The sequence below is a fragment of the Marmota monax genome, unplaced genomic scaffold (genome assembly GCF_021218885.2).
Source record: "Marmota monax isolate L192 unplaced genomic scaffold, Marmota_monax_Labrador192_F-V1.1 WCK01_AAM20220418_F8-fsc00055, whole genome shotgun sequence".
Lineage (NCBI taxonomy): Eukaryota > Metazoa > Chordata > Mammalia > Rodentia > Sciuridae > Marmota > Marmota monax.
This window is the reverse complement of record NW_026695205.1, coordinates 3,533,275-3,555,114: the sequence shown is the minus strand read 5'-3', so window position 1 is coordinate 3,555,114 and position 21,840 is coordinate 3,533,275. Positions and strand designations below refer to the sequence as shown.

The following is a 21,840-nucleotide window of genomic DNA, read 5'->3' as shown; positions in this document are numbered from 1 at the left end:
TATTTTACACACACACACACACACACACACATACAGACACATATAAACACATATATATTCTAATTAGTTACACATGAAAGTAGAATGTATTTGACACATCATACATGAATGGGTATAACTTCTTATTTGTCTGATTGTACATGATGTAGAATTACACAGGTCATGTAATCATCAAGGCACATAGCGTAATCATGTCTGATCCATTCTACTATCATTCCTATCCTCAGGCCCCTCCCCTCCCTTCACTCCCCTCTGTCTTGTCCAAATTACCTCTATTCTGTGCCCCCCCCCCACCATTGTGAATTATCATCCACATATCAGAGAAAACATTCCAGGCCAACTACTTTTAAATCTTTTCCCCACCTGATATTTTCCCCTACCCCACCTTCTAAGTAATGTTCTTAGAAATATAGTTTGTAATTTGTTGGTTTTAAACTTTAGCTAATGCATTTCTGTCTACTAATCATCTCTTATTAAAATATTGGGCCAACAACTTGATATCAAGATAGCAGTTTTATGGCTCCTAAAGTTTGTGGGAAATATGGCTTAGGTATAAATTCATATTACCAATCTCCTAAACAAAACAGACCTTTCCCCCATTTGCCCCCCAGATACAGACAACACTGTTTCCCTTCTCATGAAAAATCTGTAGCAGAGGGACAGAGAAGAATTCATATTCCTCATAAGCAGGAAAACAACCAAAGAGAGTGGGAGAGTGCCGCAGTCTGGCTGGGCACAATCAGGAGCCACTTGTCAAAAGAAACTAACTTTATTTTTAGAACCACACACGCCAAACAAAACAGCCTCTCAGGAAAAACCCTCAGAGCCTCAACTGCCACCACCAGCTTTCCACAAGCCTCTCTCTCCCACACAAGCTTCTCTCCACCTCCCACAATCCTCCTGCTCTTGAGGCCGATTGGCTGGGTCACGTGGGCGGAGCCAAAAAAGTCCCCCAATGAGCAGCTCCGTGGTCTGAAAGGGCAGGGAAACAGCCCAATGAGCATCACCGCAGAGGAGCCAATCAGCTAGATGTTGCTGGGGCCGCTGTGAGCCAATCATCAGCCGGCAGCTGGAAGTTTGCTGGGGCCCCTTCGGCTGTGGCTCTCAACAGGAGAGGAAGGAAGTATTGGATATATAGATATGCTTTGCTCTTGTCCTCAAATGTACTGTTCATAGGCTTCAGTCCTTCCTTGGAGGGAAGAAGGGGAGAAGCAGCTCTGAAGGCTCTGCTGGTCATGTCATCCACAAGGAAACTTGCTGCATGGGAAACGTGCTCAGGCATGCATCTCAGTTCTAAACAGGTCAGGAGACATCTGGATCCAAACCAGAAAGTAGAATTTTGAGCAACTGGTTAAAGGAACCAGAAACATCTTAGTTGAGAATTTTATTTATGAATTTATTTATTGCCACAAGCCTGAATTATATTGCAATTGACTTGTGTTTTACCACTCAGAATCTTATTACCAGATACTCAGGTTTGGGAGACCCAATTGTGAACATTATTGCAAAAAATCATGTTAAATTTTAAAAAACACACAAATATGAAGACAAAGCTATTGATATGATGAAAATGAATTAGACTGAAACTTAGATTGAATATTCCATGAATGCTAAGCCCATAATTTCACTACATACTTACCCATCATCTAACTTGGGGTGTGGAGTCTGCTTGGCACCATTAAATGATTCCAGTGTTGTTATTAAGGCTCAGACTAGAAATGTAATCCTGTGACCGACAATGAATTAGAGCTGTGTGTTAGGATTGTATCTGAAGCCACAGAACTAATCTTGGAGTCCTACAGAAAGGTCTTACTGCAATGGGAGGCTACACACAACACATAGGCATAATAGCATTAAGGGCTTCCAAGTGCAACTTGAAAAATTGGGTATTCACTTAACTCCATGGCCTATGCAACAGATGAGATTGCCAACAGAACAATATTCTGTTGCATTTTTCTGACCTTTCAGGATCTAAATTTGCAACCTGCATCAGCAAAACTTTTGGCACTGAATTCTATTGAAATCAAAGAGCTAAATTTCTGCCTCTTGTTACATGAACAGTTCTTGCTGACGTCAATGAGAGTTGTGCATGCATAACTGAGGGAAGATTTTGGCCTGGGCCATCGACATATGAGAACTGGCACACTAGGCTCACATCAGAACTCTCTCACTGGCCTTCTGATAACATGATCTACTCATCCCTTACTGTCTCCACATTGGGATCTGAGCCTTACAGTTTCAAGCATCATCTAACACAAAAATCGAAGCCAAATACACATGGAGAGTAGATGGGGTATAAGCCACGTGAGTGGGTCACTATTTAACTGCACATTTTACAAACAGATTCTGGGTCACCTCCTCTTGAAGTTTACTCAGCTTCTAATTTAGGCAGCCCATGAGATAGCCAAGGAATCATAACCTACTTCCACCTTACTGTTTGATTTCTGCCCTTAAGATTACACTGCCTATGCTAATGTCAGTCTCCTGCTGCTGGTATAGGAGATGCTACCAACGACATTCTGTGCCTGGGGCTGAGGAGGCAGCCCACAAAGTATCTAATGGATAAATGGATTTTTGTAAGGCAAGAGACAATGGTTTGCGGTTACAAAGTGTGTCAAGCACAGCACTGTCTTATATTTATTAAATTATTTAACCCTCAGCAACCTTACCATGTAGATTTATTCTTTGGTAAATGAGAAGACTATAGTGAAGTTAAGAAACTCAACAGATCTAAGTGGTGGAGCTGGGATTTGAATCCAGGACGTCTGGCTCCAGAGGTCAGACTGTTGTTCACTCTGCTAAGTGGCCTCAGTTAAAATATAGGTATTGTTTATCATTAATTAGTTATTAGTAGAGTAATGCTTATTGATAGCCAGACAATCCCACAGAGAAAAGAACATTTACTAATAAGAGCTTGCCAAGAACATTTACATGGTCTTCATTGTTTGAAAAAGGTTTTCTTTTTTTTGAACCAGAAATTTTTTCTAATATGGGAAGTAATATTGTAATCTCCCAGACTAACCAAGTGTTGTAGTCTTGATAGTTTCAGTAGTAAGGGAGATGAATTTTGCAGTGAATTTTAGAGACAAATTTTACATACAGCACATTGAAACAAATTAACAAAAGTTACACAGCCCATTATCCCCTTTAGCTAATTTTTCATTTGGGTGCCTGGGTGTGTGTGTAGTTTTTTATTTGTTTGTTTGCTTGCTTTTTAAAGTTAAATGTACCTAGGCTATGCTTTGGCAATGTTAGAAAGATTCTCATTACTGCTTTTCTTTTTGGTACTGGAGTTTGAACCCAGAGATGCTCTACTACTGAGTCACATCCCCTGAAAGGTCTCTGGGTTCAAACCCCAGTACCAAAAAGAAAAGCAGTAATGAGGGTTTCACTAAGTTGCTGATGCTGCCCTCAAACTTGAGACCCTCCTGCCTCAGCCTCCATAGTCACAAGGATTCCAGGCATGCACCACCACACCCAGCCTCATAACTGCTTTTTTTCTTTGGTAAATTGTAATTTTAAAAAATTGAAAAACAAATATACAACTTGGAATGGATTTGAGGCAAATTGTGCCATAAGCAAATTTTCTTTAAGTGACTAAACAAAGTTTAAAAAGCAAGTAACAATAAAAGAAAATGTTTCTGGTACAAGACCAGCAGTACAAAAAAATAGTGTATGAGTACCTGGATAATCCACCTGTTTTGCAACAGTGCAACTCTCAAGTGCACATTGTTGACTGTCCTCAGTCAATGCAACATGCTGGCAATTCCTAAAAAAACCTATTTTTAAAAAAGACATAACCCACATGTTCCCTCATTTGACCAACTCCATCTAAAGTTTGGATGTACAGAAGGGCTTAGATATATTCAGAGTAAGCCACATGCAACATGTTACTTAATCAATTTTTCTAAAATAAGGTTTCAGGACAATGACAGTAAGATAGGGAAGAAAAAAAGGAGGAATGAAATCCTAATTACTATAAGGGCATTTTTTTTTTTTGACAGTAGGGGAAACCTTTTATAGATAAATTACAGACAAAGAAAAGGCAAATAAACGATTTTGTACAAGAAATTTAACACATCCTGAACAATGTCTTCACTGTGCTGTCATCATTTGCATAAACTCTTCATAGTTTACTTGACCATCACCATCAACACCTGCTTCCCTGATCAGTTCATCAACATCTTCATCTGTTAACTTCTCTCCAAGTTTTGTCTTTGCGCTGCGAAGCTCTGCTGCACTAATACAGCCATTGCCCTCCTTATCAAACACATAGAGTGCTTCTCTAATTTCTTCTTCACTGTTTGTCTTTCATTTTTCTTGCCATCATTGTCAGAAATTCAGGGAAGTAAGTTATGCCATTACCATCAGCATCACTTCATTAATCATGTCCTGTAACTCTGCTTCTGTGGGATTCTGCCTAAGAGACCTCATTACAGTTCCTAATTCCTTTGTTGTTATAGTTCTATCACCATCCTTGTCAAATAGTGAAAAAGTTTCTTTGAATTCTGCAGTCTGCTCTTCAGTCAGTTGGTCAGTAGTGCTGTAAGCACTACCGGTTTCCAAGACCTGACTATACAACCACTTTTGTGGCTTTCTTGCTCCACTCTGACTCTCATAGCTGCTTTTGAATTTGGGTGGTAGCCATTTTCTCCTTTATAGGAGCATATCTACAAATACATATAACTTTATATATAAATATTCACTCTATATGGAAGTTCAAGAGGCAAAGCTGCAACCAGAAGGTGGAACCATCTTGCTCCAAATCTTACTGGCAAGAGTGGAAAGAACATAATCTTTGTCTAAGAACTAATTCAGTCTCTGTAGAGGAATTTCCAGCTCTGGCTTGGTTTTTGTGTTACCCAGGGTGCACCTTCAGGAGGCTGGTGGCTCAGCAGTAAACCTGCTTCTAATGCGGGACCCCTCATTGTCTGACTTAAGTAGGAATCCCTTACTTTGTCCTCCTGCAATCTGATCCCATCTTTCTCTGTAGCTCAGCGTGCTCTTATCTTGCAGACATTGCTCATGGCATCAGGCAAGTGAGAGGCAGTAGATTCTAGGGAGACATCAACTTTTACTGCTTCCCATGATGCAAGGAAACAAGAAAGGGAGCATGAGAGAAGGGCAGTGGGGGTATTATTTTAGCAATCCTGAATTTGAGAAGATGGTAAATTTCAAGTCTTTGGTCGAGTGAGGAATATGATTTGTCTATGATGACATGACTCATGAATGACAGAGCAAGAACAAGAATCCAGGGTACTTACCCCCCAAATCCTACTCCCTTCATTCCAAACATCCTAAAACACAGAATAGGGCCAGAAGCTTAAAAAACTTCCACATATGAGACATATGTAAAACATAGGACCCTTCACTTTCTGAGTCTGTTTTATTTGGGCTTGTGTTTCTTTTCTTTTTTTTTTTAAAGAAAGAGTGAGAGAGAGGGAGAGAGAATTTTTTTAATATTTATTTTTTAGTATTTGGCGGACACAACATCTTCGTCTGTATGTGGTGCTGAGGATCGAACCCGGGCCGCACGCATGCCAGGCGAGCGCGCTACCGCTTGAGCCACATCCCCAGCCCTGGGCTTGTGTTTCTTAAACTTCTATCCCATTGGCAGGACATGTAACACATCACAACAGAAATAACATAGAAGAGACAATGTGCTTCTTCATTGTCCCTTAAAAATATGTCCAAATTCCAATTAAATTATATAGTTCTTATATATTTTCTCTACTTTTTTGTTTAGTTTTTCTTTTTTTAAGTTTTTTGAATTGATGCATTATAATTGTACACAAAAGTGGGCTTCATTGTTACACATGTGTACGTGAACATAACATAATCTGGTCAATTTCATTCCTCAATCCTTTCCCTTCCTCCACCCTGTCCCTCCTCCTCTGGTCCCTTTCCTCTACTCTACTGGTCTCCCTTCTATTTTTATGAGATCTGCCCCTCCTTTTCCTCCCTTTTCTACCTAGCTTCCACACATGTATAATAGAGGACCCTTCACTTTCTGAGTCTTGTTTTATTTCACTTAACATAGTATTCTCTCAGTTCCACCCATTTTCTTGTATATTTGCCTCTACTTCTGTAGAATCCCTTTTGGAGAACATTTTCTGAGCTTGTTTTAATAATTTCAGAGTCAATCTATAAGACTCATCTTGGGCTTCTTCACCTAATGCAGGATTTATCTGTTATTCCATAATGATGGTCATCAGCTTCTATTTACATCCTTCCCAAGTTGATGCACCTTTTGTCTCACAGTGTATACTATATAATGATTAAATAGTTCCAGTTACTAAAATATGTATAGATTATACTAAAAACCTGTCTCTCAAGAACTTTGAGTCCCTAGATCTAGTTTTACTTTCTAGAGCAGAGATTTCAGACTGAGGTTTCATGGGTATCTCTTTCAAAACTGTGTTTTGTTTAGGCTCATTTTAAAAAATAATGAATCATTATTGAAGAAATTGAATGATTTCACATTAAAAAAGGGTTTCTGGCTCTTGTTGAAAAAGAAGGACCTTGCAATGCTGCACCCACATTCCTATAGGGCAGGGCTTAGCTGGAAGTGGGTGGGTGCTGCCTTCTTTAGATGGACCATAAGTTCTGTTCTCCACAGCCCTCCACTCCCTAGGGGTATCCACATCTTGAGGCTGAGTGTTACTTATTATTTATTATCATGCACACAGTGTTGTTTTTCTAGCATCTAGTTAGCTTCACTCCCTTATGTTACCTTTCTGAGTCCTAGAGGCATGTATTACATTAGTGACCCCTGAAACTAGGCAGCCTGGAGCAAATTGCTTTATCTTCTACATGAAATACTTTTTAAAATCTACTCTGTTTTCAGTTCTCTTTTTCTAGGTACAAAGCTTTAGTTCCTTCCAGCACCATCCCTTCTCTGGACTCTCTGTGGGCACCTTTTGAAACAAGGTACCCAGAATTGAACACAGTGATGGAGAAATAGAACTATTATTATCCTTTTCAAAGTTAAAGGTGTCTTTGGAATCTGTAAGTTGTGTGTGCAAGAAGTAGGGTAGACATTGCCTATTTTGTTTGCAATAACATCTTCTTTCTTCTGGACATAGTTCTCGCCTCTTCTCTGGGACCTATTCCTGGTCAGGCCTACTCTGGGAACTGCTAACTGCTATGAGACCCTCTCTCCTTGATCAGAATGCTATTGCCACAAGCCACAACAGAGTTTTTCTGAGGACTTTTGTAGCTGGAGCTTGCAATATGGTTTTCTAAGACTGTGAGGATATAAATCTGAAGCTACAGATCAGCCTCCCAGCTTGTTAGAAATGCTGGTCAGAAAAAACTACCACACAGAGAGAAGTGGAGAGAAGAGTTTCAAGGACAAATACCCAGTAGCATCATGAAAGTCTCTGGTACCAGTCATACCTTGGGCTATTCTTTCTACATTTTGGTTATTTAAGTCAGTGTATTCCCTTTCTTTCTTTCCCTCTTTCTCCCTATTCTTTCTCCCCCTTTTTCATTCTCTCCTTCTTTCCTCCCTCACTTATTTTCATTTTCTTGATAAAAATTTTCTTATGCTAATGCAAATTGTCTTTCTCCAGCTGGCACCCAAGCAACAAATTCTAGGTAACATATTGGGAGCTTCTCAGGTGACATGACTATGTGAACAATGGCTATCTGGTTAAAAGAGCAACTCATCCCTCAATGGGGTAGGCCATTCATTTCCTACAATTTCTACAACCACAGCAATTAGTTCAGGGCAACATATTTTGGGGAAATAATTGTATACTAAAGTGACTTCAACTATGTTTTCTTAATCTTTATATTTAGCATATACTAAGTTAACAGTAAACAAGGTTTCAGTTTGTTTGGCTGGGATTTTGAGGTACATGTCTAGTCATGCCATGGTCCCAGAGTATATATTAATCACCTCAATTCTTGCATCTTCAGGTTCTGCCTCATACTTTTTCAAAGACCTACAAAAACCTTGAAGACAGTTTATTGCATTTTGGGAAAGTGATTTTAAGTTTACCCTGGGGCCAGGAAACATACATTTAGGTAGATATTAATGAAGAGAAGGAAAGCACTGTTTGCTTCTGACTCTGCTTCCATGGAGTGTATCCGTGATCCCTGATTTTGATTTCCAGCCCAGACCTGTCTTGTGGTTAGGGAGGGAAGACAGTGTTGGCAGCCCCCTTCAACGGCTGTCCTCTACACCACTTCTCCCATCACACAAAGGTCCTGAGGCTAGAAAGACTGATTTGAAGAGGAGAACTTGCTTAAGGTCGGCCTCATCACAGGCTGGCCTTCCTGGACAAATGGCCAACCCATGCTTTTAATTTATTGGGCGACTAATAACCTTTTGGGTTTGAATAGGTCACCATCCTTCTCCAGGCTCATGGTAACTGAACAAATACTTGCAGCATTTCCCTGAGTCGGAGTCAATGATGGGTCTCTGTGTGTATGTATGTATTTGGAGATTATCATGTTCTTTCAATAATAAATGAGAACACCGTGCTCTAGGTTTGAAATATTTACAGCTCTTTGCAATTTAATTAGAAACAAGAATCCTAAGATAAATGAGTGTGTGTGTCTAGGTAGATAAATGCACTCAAGTCAAAGGAGAGATGACACTTTTGAAAATTTTCACATTTAGAAATATGTAAATGTATGTAGAAAGTTGTGAAGCTTCACTAACTCAGTAAAAATAACTTTCTGTATTATGCTTCTTTGCTCATCCCCAAGTTGGATTTTTTTTCTATGCATGTTTCCATTTCCAGTTTTTTATGTTTCAAGAATCAGAAAAACAATGATTTTATGGGTAATATAAGAACACAATTTTTTTTCTAAACAAAAGGAAAAGTGACTTTAGATCACTAAAAAATTCAATTTCCTGATATATTTTATTTCTAATTACTTTTTAATACCACAACAATTTGCAAAGGAAACTTAAACCTCCAAATTTATGTACACCTATGTATAACCTATCATCTCTGATTTATGAGCTTAGTACTATTTTATAATAGTAATTGTAATTTGGGCCTCTTTATCACAAATCTCTTTTTACCATCATGAATTAAAAAAAATTTCTGGCTGAGATTAGAGGTACATTCTGTAGTCATGCAATAAATCAAACATAACCAGATCTTACTGGAAGTAATGACTCAATACCAATTTCCCCTAACCTATGTGATAGCATAGACCCAAACCATGGTTACTGTTGACGTCAGCGATATTAATTGGCTAATGCCTAACATGTCTGTTTAACGTGGCCTTGAGAAATCATCCTGAGGCAGCTCATTTAAAATATTGACTAATATGGCTTTGCTTTGCTAACAGTCTGAGCAAATTGGTTTTCCTTTATTATATATTAGTACCTGGAACACTGCTTGGTTGGCATTAACTGATTGTTGTCAACCCTACTCATTTATAAATGTTAACCATAAAAAATATATATGTGAAATAAATAGAAACCCATTCAGAGGACTGAATCCAAAAGTTAAAAGCACAGAAGGAGCAGCAGCAAAGCAAATTCCCAAAGTCTTTTCTGATTTTATTCTCTTAAAAGCTAGTGACTTCTAACAAATACATGTCTAGTTTTTAGTTATGCCCCTTACTAATTCATTTCTATGACTTTGAATGGTAATTGCAAACAAATAAGGAATAACAGGTCTTTATAAAGAATATATTATTACTGCAGAATTCTTCTAGGTGAAGTAGCCCTGTCTTGCTTCATCCCCATTTCCATCCCTCAGGCTACTTTTTCTCCAAAATTCATACTCTTATATCTGTCCAAACTGATGAAACAAACAAACAAAAAAACCTACAGGAACTTAAAATGGGAGCAAACAAGTTAACAATGAACTACTATATCCCTTGACATTTATAAGCCTTTTCTCTCTGGCTAATGTAATTTTCCAGTCAGAAATGGGGAAGCCTTTCTTGAGGTTATGTCAGTACAAATGGTTGTAGAGGAGCCCGGAGACTCCATTTCATTCTTTGTAAGAGTCAGAAAAGAGTGATTGCTTCCTTGGCTTTGTGGCCCTGCTCATTCCTTAAGTGGTTGAGTAAAACACAACAAGACGTCTCAGGAGGGGAGCTCTCTAATGGGTTTCCTGTGATCCAGTGCCCCAGGCCCTCCCCTCCCAGCAGGTCGCCATGGCAATGCCACACTCTTCAGTCTCTCTCTGAATCTTTTGTGATAGTGACGCCAACTTCTCATTTATAAAATTAATGCACTGTAGTTCAGCCTCACGGTTGCTAATAAAAGACCACCTCCTGTGGTATATACATGGGAAGAAGTGATGCACTTACAGTAGTGTAAAAAGTGGCATCTGGGGTTGTTCTCCGTTAAATCAGCAGGACTGATGCTTTTTCAACAATGTAGGTATGACCTACTAAGCAATAAGAAAAGCCTTGCAAGTTTTATTTTTCATTTTTCCCCCTACCCTCTGACTCAAGATATATTATCTGTCAGCACATTTATCCAGAAGTCAGATAGCTCATTTGAGACCATTGGAACAAAATGGAGATGCCCCCAGAGAAGTTCATATTCACACATCTTTAAATTGAAATGGTGTAGGGGAGTCCATATGAGGCATTTGGTATGGGACAAGTAACCTTTACATAACTCTGAGCACGGAGATGGAGCTAGTTGTATTCTCATCCATTCTGTTATACTTCCTCTATCCAGAACTTCCTTCCCTGAAGTGGTTAATACAATTGGTACAATCAATTATTGACCAGATTTTTGAGGGGAAAAGATTTATTTTGTTGGGTTATGCCAAATAAGCTTGTACATATTTTTCTTAATAGTATCCTTATCCTGCCCTGCTCTACTCTGAATGAAATATATTGCATCTGGTCAAACTTACAGTGAATAACAACCCTGATGGTAAGACTACAGTGTCATCTCTCCAGTTAAAGGCAGGTAAGCAGTATGGAAGACTTGTGCATGGCATGGTTGATCAAGTTCTTTTTCTTTCAAACAACTTGTTTCACATCCAGTTGAAACACGACCTCTTCTTAAAGATTCTAAAGTTCATTTGTGGCTTGATTATCAAGAAGGGTTTCAACATTTAATTGCTTTGAAGCAAAGTGATATAATATGATCAGATATCTTTGGAGTCCATGTCCCATGTTTTTCTTCCAAGCTTGTTAATAAAAGTGGTGTATATCCTGAGTATGAGACTCCAGTGCTTTACACAAAACTAGGGAATAAATACATTGTATTATTTTCATACTATTGTTGAAACAAATTGCTGCAAATTTAAAACAACACAAAAAATATATCATCTTCAATTCCATAGGTCATTAGTCTACATTGGTTTCATTGTACTACCCTGGGCTGAAATCAAAGTGTTGGGAGGCTATGTTCCTTCTAGGGGCTCAAGGAAGCATCATTGTCCTTGCCTATTACAGTGTTGAGAGGCTGCTGACATTCCTTGGCTGTCGGTCCTTGTCCATGTACAAGGCCCGCAGTGGCTGGTCATCAGTCTGACAGTGACTCCTCTTCTGCCTCCCATTTCCATTTTTGAGAACCTTTTGATTACACTGGGGCCACTTGACTTGGATCATCTAGGACAGTCTTCCTATTTAAGTACAGCTAAACAGCAATGGCAATTCCACTTGCAAACTTAATTTTCATATAAGGTAATTTGTTTTTGTAGTTTGCACAGAACATATTGACAGATGACAGGGATTAGGATGTAAGCATTTTTGAATGGCCATTCTTCTGCCTCCTTCCTAAACAGAAGAATTTCAAGAATTTTCAAAAACTTTAAAACATATCCATAGATGTATCTCTGAAAGTTTCTGATTCACACCAAAAAATGAGAACTGCTTAGTCAATGTTTTCATTATTTCAGAGTGGGATAGACTTTATTCTTGAGTATAGGTGTCATGACTTGAATACTGTGAAGGAGGAATTCTGGGATAAGTGGTTCTATGTTCACTGTAAGATGTAGACATGGGATTGACTCTTGGCATTCTGAAGTGTTTCCATTTTCCCTCGCACAGAACGCAGATGCTGCAGAATGGCTCTTCAGATTAGGAAATAGAATAGTTCATCAATAGCAGTTTTCATGAGAGAAAAACCTGATAGAAAAGTAATAGCACAAATAAACATTAAGTCCTGCTTGGTTTCTGTTATGGGTGTGTTATGAGTTAAACATTTCTGTGTGGGACAAAAAGTGCCCACCTGACAAAGCTACTTGACAGTTTAATTTCATGTTTTTTTCTTTTTCATCAGGGAGATCTCTGGAAATGAGGAAGAACTTCTTAAAGTAGCTCTGCAAGTTCACTGTGGATTGAGTCTCTGATTTCCACTGTGGTCTTTCTGTAAGTGCCACTGTCCTTACTCTCTGTGATATACTGGAACATTTTGGGGAAATTGGTCCACGGATATCAAGCTGTCAGCATATGCTAATACAGGGATTTTTAAAAGTCATTAAGAAAATAATGAACACCTTTGAAAAAATTTAAATAGTTGAAAAGGGTGTCTCTCAATCCAGATTACAGCATTAATTTCCAGAAAAAAATATTTTTCCTGAATATTATTTTAGAAATATCAATTTCCTAAGCATTTTTTAATTTTTTTGTTTTAGTTATACATGACAGTAGAAGCACTTTGATACATCATATATAATGGAGTATAATTTCTCATTCTTTTGTTTACACATGGTGTAAGAATCCCACTAGTTTTTTGAGTTCTTTAAGATAATGATGTCTGATTCATTCTAGTATCCTTCCTACTCCCATATCCCACTTCTCTCCCTTCACTCCCCTCTAGGTAATCTAAAGTAACTCTATTCTTCCCTAGCTCTCTGCCCCTCCCCCCACCATTGTGAATTAGCACATTATCAGAGAAAACACTTGGCTTTTGGTTTTTTGGGATTGGCTTGTTTCGCTTAGCATGATATTCTCCAGCTGCATCCATTTACTGGCAAATGCCATAATTTCATTCTTCTTTAAGGATGAATAATATTCCATCTAATATATATATTATATATATATATATATACCTTTTTTAATCCATTCATCTGTTGAAGGGTACCTAGATTGATTCCATAGTTTATCTATTGTGAATTGAGCTGCTATAAACATTGATGTAGCTACATAACTGTAATATGGTAATTTTAAGATTTTGGGGTGTAAACCGAGAAGTGAGATAGCTGTGCCAAATGGTGGTTCCATTCCAAGTTTTCTTAGGAATCTCCATATTACCATCCATAATGGTTACACCAATTTTCATTCCCACTAGCAATGTATGAGTATCCCTTTCCCCCCACATTCTTGCCAATATTTATCGTTGTCTGTATTCTTGATAATTTTGAATGGAGTGAGATGAAATCTTAGAGTAGTTTGATTTACATTCCTTTAATTGCTTAAAATGTTGACCATTTTTTCATTTATTTGTTGATCAATTATATTTCTTTGTGTGTGTGTGTGTGTGTGAAGTGCCTGTTCTGTTCCTTAACCCATTTATTGATTGGGTTATTTGGTTTTTGGTGTAAAATTTTTTGAGTTCTTTATGTATGCTGGAGATGAATGCTCTAAATGAGGTGCATGTGGTAAAAAGTTTCTCCTATTCTGTAGGCTCTCTCTTCACATTATTCATTATTTCCTTTCCTGAGAAGAAGCTTTTCATTTTGAATCCATTTCATTTATTGATTCTTGATCTTACTTCTTGCACTTTAGGAGTCTTGTTAAGGAAGTCAGATCCAAAGCCAACATGGTGAAGATTTGGGCCTACTTTTTCTTCTATTGGGCACAGGGTATCTGGTCTAGTGCCTAAGTCTTTGATACACTTTGAGTTAAGTTTCCTGCAGGGTGAGAGGGGTTTAATTTTATTTTGCTATATGTGTATTTCCAATTTTCTCAGCACTATTTATTAAATAGGCTATCTTTTCTCCAGTGAATTTTTTTTGGTGCCTTTGTCTAGTATGAGATAGCTGTATTTATGTGGATTTGTCTCTGTGACTTCTATTTTGTATAGTTCGTCTATGTGTCTGTTTTGGTGCCAACACCATGATGTTTTTGTTAATATGGCTCTATAGTATAGTTTAAGGTCCGATATTGTGATGCCTCCTGCTTCACTCTTCTTGCTAAGGATTGCTTTGGCTATTCTGTTTTTTTATTTTTACAAATGAATTTCATGATTGCTTTTGCTAGTTCTATGAAGAACATAGTTGGGATTTTAATTGGAATGGCATTAAATTTATATAATGGTAGTATGGCCATTTTGACAATATTAATTCTGCCTATTCAAAAGCATGAGAGATCGTTCCATCTTCTAAGGTCTTCTTCAATTTCTTTCTTTTGTGTTCTGTAATTTTCATTGTAGAGGTCTTTTACCTCTTTTGTTAGATTGATTCCTAAGTTTTTTTTTCTTTAAGCTATTGTGAATGAGGTTGTTTTCCTAATTTCTCTTTCAGTAGATTCATCACTGTTGTATACGAACTCATTTGATTTATGGGTGTTGATTTTATAACTTGCTATTTTGCTGAGTTCATTTATGATTTTTAAAAGTTTTCTGGAGGATTTTTTGGCTCTTCTAAATATAGAATTATGTCATTGACAAATAATGATAGGTTGAGTTCTTTTTTTCCTATTCATATCCCTTTAATTTCTTTCTCCTGTCTAATTGCTCTGGCTAGGATTTCAAGGATGATGTTGAATAGCAGTGGTCTTGTTCCAGTTTTTAGAGGGAATACTTACACTTTACTCCACTTAGAATGATGTTGCCCTTGGGTTTAGCATATATAGCTTTTATGATGTTGAGTATATTCCTACGATCTGTAGTTTTTCTAGTGTTTTGAAAGGGTACTGTATTTTAGCAAATATTTTTTTCTGCATCTATCAAGATGATCATATGATTCTTGTTTTTAATTCTATTGGTGTGATGAATTATGTTTATTGATTTCCATATGTTGAACCAACCTTGCATCCCTGGGATGAATCATACAGGATTGTGGTGCACTATCTTTTTAATGTGTTTTTATATGTGATTTGCCAGAATTTTACTGAGAATTTTTGCATCTATGTTCATCAGGGATATTGGTCTGAAGTTTTCTTTCTTTGATGTGCCTTTGTCTGGTTTGAATGTCAGGGTGATATTAGCCTTATAGAATAAGTTTGGACAGGTTCCCTCCTGTTCAATTCATGGAATACTTTGAGGAGTATTGATGTTAATTCTTTGAAGTTCTTGTATGGCCATTTTGGCAATATTAATTCTGCCTATCCAAAAGCACAAGAGATGGTTCCATCTTCTAAGGTCTTCTTCAATTTCTTTCTTTTGGCTGAGAATCCGTCTGATCCAGGGTTTTCTTGATTTGTAGGCTTTTGTTGATGTTTTATATTTCAATACTTGTAATTCATCTGTTTATATTGTGTCTGTCCTCTTGATTCAGTTTGGGTAGGTCGTATTTTCTAGAAATTTGTCAATGTCTTTAAGGTTTTCTACTTTATTGGAGTATATATTTTCAAAATATTTTCTAATGATCTTCTGTATTTTAGTCATGTCCACTGTGATATTTCCTTTTTCATCATGTATTTTAGTAATTTGAGTTTTTTCTCTTTTTCTCTTCATTAGCATGGCTAAGGGTTAACAATTTTATTTATTTTTTCAGAGAACCAATTTTTGTTTTGTCAATTTTTCAATTGTTTCTTTTGTTTCAATTTCATTGACTACAGCTATGATTTTAATTATTTCCTGTCTGCTACTGTTTTGGGTGTTGATTTGTTTTTGTTTTTTTCCCCTAGGGATTTGAGTTGTAATGTTAGGTCATTTATTTGTTGACTTTTTATCCTTTTAATGAATGAGCTCAATGAAATGAACTTTTCTCCTCTTAGTACTGCCTTCATGGTGTCCCAGAGATTTTGATATGTTGTATTGGTGTTCTCATTTATCTCTAAGTATTTTTTTTATTTCATCTCTGATTTCTTCTGTTATCCATTCATCATTCAATATTACTTAGTCTCCATATGTGAAAGTAACTTCTATTTTTATTCTATCATTGATTTCTAATTTCATTCCACTATGATCTGATAGGATTCAGAGTATTGATTCTCTTTTATTTATTTTTTTTTTGTATTTGCTAAGAGTTGCTTTATGGCATAAGATATGGTCTATTTTAGAGAAGGATCCATGTGCTGCTGAGAAGAAAGTATATTTGCTCATTGATGGATGAAATATTCTATATATGTCTGTTAATTCTAAATTATTGATTGTATTATTTAGATCTAGAGTTTCTTTGTTTGGTTTTTATTTGGAAGATCTATCGAATAGTGAGAGAGGTGTTTAAAGTAACCCAATATTATTGTTTTGTGGTCTATTTGATTCTTGAAGTTGAGAAGAGTTTGTTTGATGTATGTAGATGCTCCATTGTTTTGGGGCATAAATAAAGAAGGGTTTGTTTGATGTATGTAGATGCTCCATTGTTTGGGGCATAAACATAAAGATTGTTATGTCTTGTTGATGGATTATTTCCTTAAGCAGTATAAAATGTCCTTCTTTGTCCCTTATGATTAACTTTGGCTTGAAGTCCACTTTATCTGATATGAGTATAGAAACCCCTGCTTGTTTATACTATCCATATGAATCATATGTTTTTTCCCATCCTTTCACTTTCAGTCTGTGGATGTCTTTGCCTGTGAGGGGAGTTTCTTGGAGACAGTATATTGTTGGGTTTTGTGTTTTAATCCAATCTGCCAGTCTATGTCTTTTGATTGATGAGTCTAGGCCATTAATGTTCAAGGTTATTATTGAGATATGATTTGTGTTCCCAGTTATTTTTTTCTATTTTTTTTCACTTAGTTTCTTCTTTGATTGACTATTCCTTTAGTGTTGTTCTTCTCTTTTCTGGTTTTCACATTTTTTTCTTCAATTCATCCTCACGGAATATTTAGTTGAGAATGTTCTGTTGTGAATTTTCTAGTTATGAATTCTTTTAACTTTTGTTTATCATGGAAGGTTTTAATTTTATCTTCAAATCTGAAATTTAATTTTGCTATAAAATTCTTGTTTAGCATCCATTTTCTTTCAGAGCTTGAAATATATTATCCCAGGGTCTCCTAACTTTGAGGGTCTGGGTTGAGAAAGCAGGTGAGATCTGAATTGATTTCCTCTTATATGTAATTTAATTTTTTTCTTTCACAGATTTAAGATTTTATCTCTATTCTCTGTGTTAGTCTCATTATAATGTGTCTTGGTGTGGGTCTGCTGTAATTTTTGTACATTTGGGGTCCTGTAAGCCTCTTATATTTTGTTTTCTATTTCATTCTTTAGGTTTGGGAAATTTTCTCACATTATATCATTAAAAGATTGTGTATTCCTTTGGTTTGTATCTCTGTTCCTTCATCTATTCCAGTAGCTCTTAAATTTGGTCTTTTCATGTTTTCCCATAATTTGGATGTTCTGTTCATGATTTCTTAATATTTTCTCTCTGTGGTCAACTCTTTTTTTCAAGATTGTATATTTTGTCTTCATTGCATGATGTTCTGACTTCTGAGTAATCTAGTCTATTGGTGATGCTTTCTATTGAATTTATAATTTAGTTTATTGATTCCTTCATTTTGAGGATTTATGCTTATTTTTTCACAATCTTTAACTCTTTATTGAAGTGATTTTTCACTTCCTTATTTTTTCTTTCACTCCTTTACTTCACAGATCTGTTTAACTATGTACATTCTTAACTTCTTCTCTGACATTTGTTCTACCCTGTTGTCAGTGTATTCTGTCATTGGCGCATCTTAGTTTGTTTGGGGCACTGTATTCCCATGTTATTTCATGTTGTTTATGTGTTTTCCAATCTAGCAATATGGACATAAGGCAGCACAAATTCTACTCTCCAAACCTGGGGTGTCCCTGAAGGATTCCAGCACCTTGCCTTCAAGTAGGGAGACCAATATCAACAGCACCCAATGCAAACAAAACACAGCTCCAAACCATCTAGATCCTATCAAAACTTCCACAGTTTTCTCACAACAAACAGAAGCAATGGGTTCAATTACTGTCCACACTAAACACAGCAAATTTGTTATAAGGGTTCACAATTTCAAATGTTGGACAAAGAGAAAATAGAAGTGATGTAGGACATGATGTTTATGAGGGAGCAGGAGAGATGCCAGAAGCAAAAATCCATAGTAAGGTGGAAGAGGAATTGAAAGAGACTCATTGTTATAGGGAGAAGAAAGAGAGAGAGAGTCCAGGAAAACAGACAAGTAAGAGGAAAAATATATATATTAAAAAATTAAAAATAGAAGAATACACATCAAAACTGCAAAATACCATCCATTAACCACAGTTCTCAACAAACTGATGTATGAAATACCTGGTCCCCAAAATAGTAGAGATGTCAGAGAAGATAAAAATATATATATTTAAAAACAAAACAATAAAATGCAGTGGAAAACTGAACAACTGTTTGCTTCAGAGTTCAAAGTTTTCTCAGTCCTGTCTCTGATTCTTCATGGGATTGCCAAGCCCAGACTGGTCCTCACAGACCCAGTTACTGATCTGGGCTTCAGATATTCAGGCTTGGCCATGTTGCAGTCCCAAGATCTCAGTGCCGTTCCAATTTGCAGAGAGACCACCAAGGATGCACTTACATAGAGGAGCCACCCTGAAAAGAAGCTGCAAAATGGCAGTCACCAGCACACCCAACAGGAAGGCTCCAGGCACAGCCAATCCTGTAGGAACTCTGACACTGGACCTTCAGTTCCCTGACAGTGTCCCCAATTAGAGGTGGTTATGCCCTGAGATGACAGTGGTAGCAAACGGCCCCCTTACGACTGGCAGATGTTGGCCCCCTGGCCCTCCAGGTACTGACCAGTGTCCAAAGATGGAGGTGGCTGCCTGTAACCAAACCTGTAGGCATTCTAGCAGTGGATCTCTGGGCAGGGGCAGCAGCAGATCAGCAGTGGGTGGTGGGTCATCAAAAGGGGTACTTGGAGAACTGACTGGTGGCAGAAACACCAGTGATAGTGGTGCCCAGAGAGAAGACCTCCAGGTGCTAGTGGCAGCCATGCTAGGAGAAAAGACCTCCAGGGGATAGTAGGAGGGCATTGGGGTAGCAGTATCTGCTTTCCTATGCATTCTTTTAGAATATTTCCAAGCACACATTTGCAGATATACAAATATATTCTTTTCTTTCCTTTCATGAAAGTACATCATATACACTAGCGTGTATCTTATCTTCATTCAATTAGTATGTTTTGGAGGTCTTCGTATATCAGCAGGCGTAGCTGCCTGCTATCTTTGGTAATGGCCTTGGTGGTTATCTCAGTGCAAGACAGTACAGTTTCTGGATGAAAGCCACATTTAGATGTGTTGATTTACTTCCTATTGCTGTCTAGCTCTTTTGTAAGAACTAATCCAAAATAGAAGATGACATTCTGTGTATAGGAGTACCAGAAGTTGTACAAACATGCGTAATGTATTTTGGCCTCTTCCTGTGGTTCTCCTCCCTGTAGACAGATTTTATATTCTTGGTTTATTTAAGTAATGTGTGACCATGTGAGTTGCTTTAGCCAATGCAGGATAGGCAGATTGTCATTTTCAAGGCAGAAGTTCTAAGGGTCATGTTATGGTTTTCCATGTCTATTTTCCTCAGTCATAAAACTAAGTCTCAGAAGGGAAATACTTCTGCTGAGTAACAGCATGAAAATGGTATGGCTGACTTTTAATCCACCCATAATGAATAGATAGCATGTGTGAGAATAAAACTTGGTTATTTCAAGTAACCACTATTGGTTATAAGAATGATCTTGCCTATCCTACTTGATGTTGGAAGCAACCTAAGGAGTTGCCAAAGAATGTGAAAATATTTAACAAAACAGTTCTTCCTGTTGTGAGATGGTTTTCCAGTGACCTTTTCTTTCCTGATTCCTCTTCCAAAATGTATTTAATCAAATAATTTTTTAAAACCAACCAAAATAATATAACATGATACTCATTGACATCTATAACATTTTCATTCAGTTTAATAAATTCTTTTAAACTTTCCCAGGCTATTTTGTCCCCAGATCAAAGAAATAAATACATTCATGCTTGTAAAACAAACAAGCATGCATTGGGGCTAATGGCAGAATAACTGGGTGCAGATTTCCCCTCTCAACAAAAACAACTAAAAAATTGGATAAAGTACATGAGGCAACTTTTTTGAATGGCAGAAAGCAGGCAACCTGCAGCTGTGACCCCTGAAAGTAGAGAAACAAGTGAAGTAGGCCTAAGATTTCCCAGCTTTATGTCTGAAGGCGCTTTCTATTCCTAGTTCAAAGGTAAGGATCCCAGGCAGAGCATTGCAGAATTGCTCAATTGCAGAGATAAAGAGAGCGGTTGCTGAGGACCTGGAATTATTGGGACCCTATTGGAAAAGAGGGAGTCATAAGAAAATAGGCCCATATCTTTCACAGGGATTCCCATTGGTCTGCTGCTGAATACTTAGCAGTGTACACAAAGGGCAAAAATCCATGTGGTCAGTCAAAGCATGAGGAAGGTGCTATAAGCTGAAAGATTTCCAGAGCTCATACATGGCTGCAAGGTGTCCAAGTTCTGAGCAGTTGGAATGGAGAGAATTTGTTAAAACGTTGGGGCATTTGGTGGTAACCTCAGAGGGGCCATGCCTTAATAGGTTAACATATCTTTGGGTAAAGGCTGCTCAGGACCCACTTTATAAAGCTTAAAAACAACCTTCAAAAAGACCTAGCTGACTTTAAGCAATGCAATTTGTACCAGAATAAAGCTCAACACTCTTTAAAGGAAAACCACAAAATCCAGCATTCAAAAAGAAAGTTCAATATTCATTTGAAAATTAGTAATCATCTGAAGATAGAAAAATATAAACCACATCCAGTAAAAAAGTGACCAGTCACTATAAGCATCCCTAGGATGACAGAAATGATGAAATTAGCAAATAAGAATATTTAAAACAAATACTATAAATATATATAATTATTGAAAGAAAATTATAAACATATCAATGCTAAAAATTAAGTATATAAATAAAAAACTTTAATTTTTAAGAATAAAATACCTGGAATGAAAAATCACTGTTTGGAATTAATAGCGGATTAGGTAGGAAAAAAAACTGAATTTGAAAATATAATAATGAAAACAATCCAAAATGAATATATTTGGAAAATAAACTAAAAAAATAATGAATGGTGCTTCAGTGACTTTGGAAACATTTTCATTCAGTCATATATATTTATATTTCCAAAAGGATGGAGGACAGAAAAATATTTTAAAAAATAATGACTGAAAATTTCCAAATTTGGTGAAAACTATAAGCCTACATATCTGAGAAATTCCAAGAACTTTGAGCAGTATAAACATTGAGAAACCCCTTTAACACATCATAACCAAATTTATAAAAGTAGTGATTTAGAGAAAAACCTTAAAAAGTAGGCAGAGAAGGTAAAGCATGTTATGAACAGAAACAAGGGTAAGTGTTGCCACAGTTTTCTCATCTAGAAAAATTTAAATCTGAAAATTTAAAAGGTGATAGTAGAATACTACCTTTTAAAGTGCTGAAACTTAAAAAAAAATTCAAACAAAAGAAAGTATCCTGTCCAACTAAAATTCTGTATTAAATGGAGATTAAATAATGGCTTTTAGGCAAAAGCTGAAATAATTTGTATCCAGGAGATTTGATCTATAAAAAAAATTAAAAGACGTTTTTGAGGGAGAAATTTAGAGATACAGAAGGAAATAAAGATCTCAACAAATTGTTAATATGTGGGTAAATTAAAAATATTTTTAGATTAATTCAAAAGATAATTCACTATTTGAAGCAAAACTAGAAATACACTGTTTACAATAAATGCAGATGTAAACTATATAATAGTATAATAAATGAGAAGGAG

General features: G+C 36.7%; 1 pseudogene; it reads right to left on the bottom strand.

Annotated features, from left to right (window-relative positions):
- Positions 1–4,095: 4,095 nt before the first annotated feature.
- On the bottom strand, positions 4,096–19,000 carry LOC124083371 (calmodulin-like; annotated as a pseudogene).
- Positions 19,001–21,840: the final 2,840 nt, after the last annotated feature.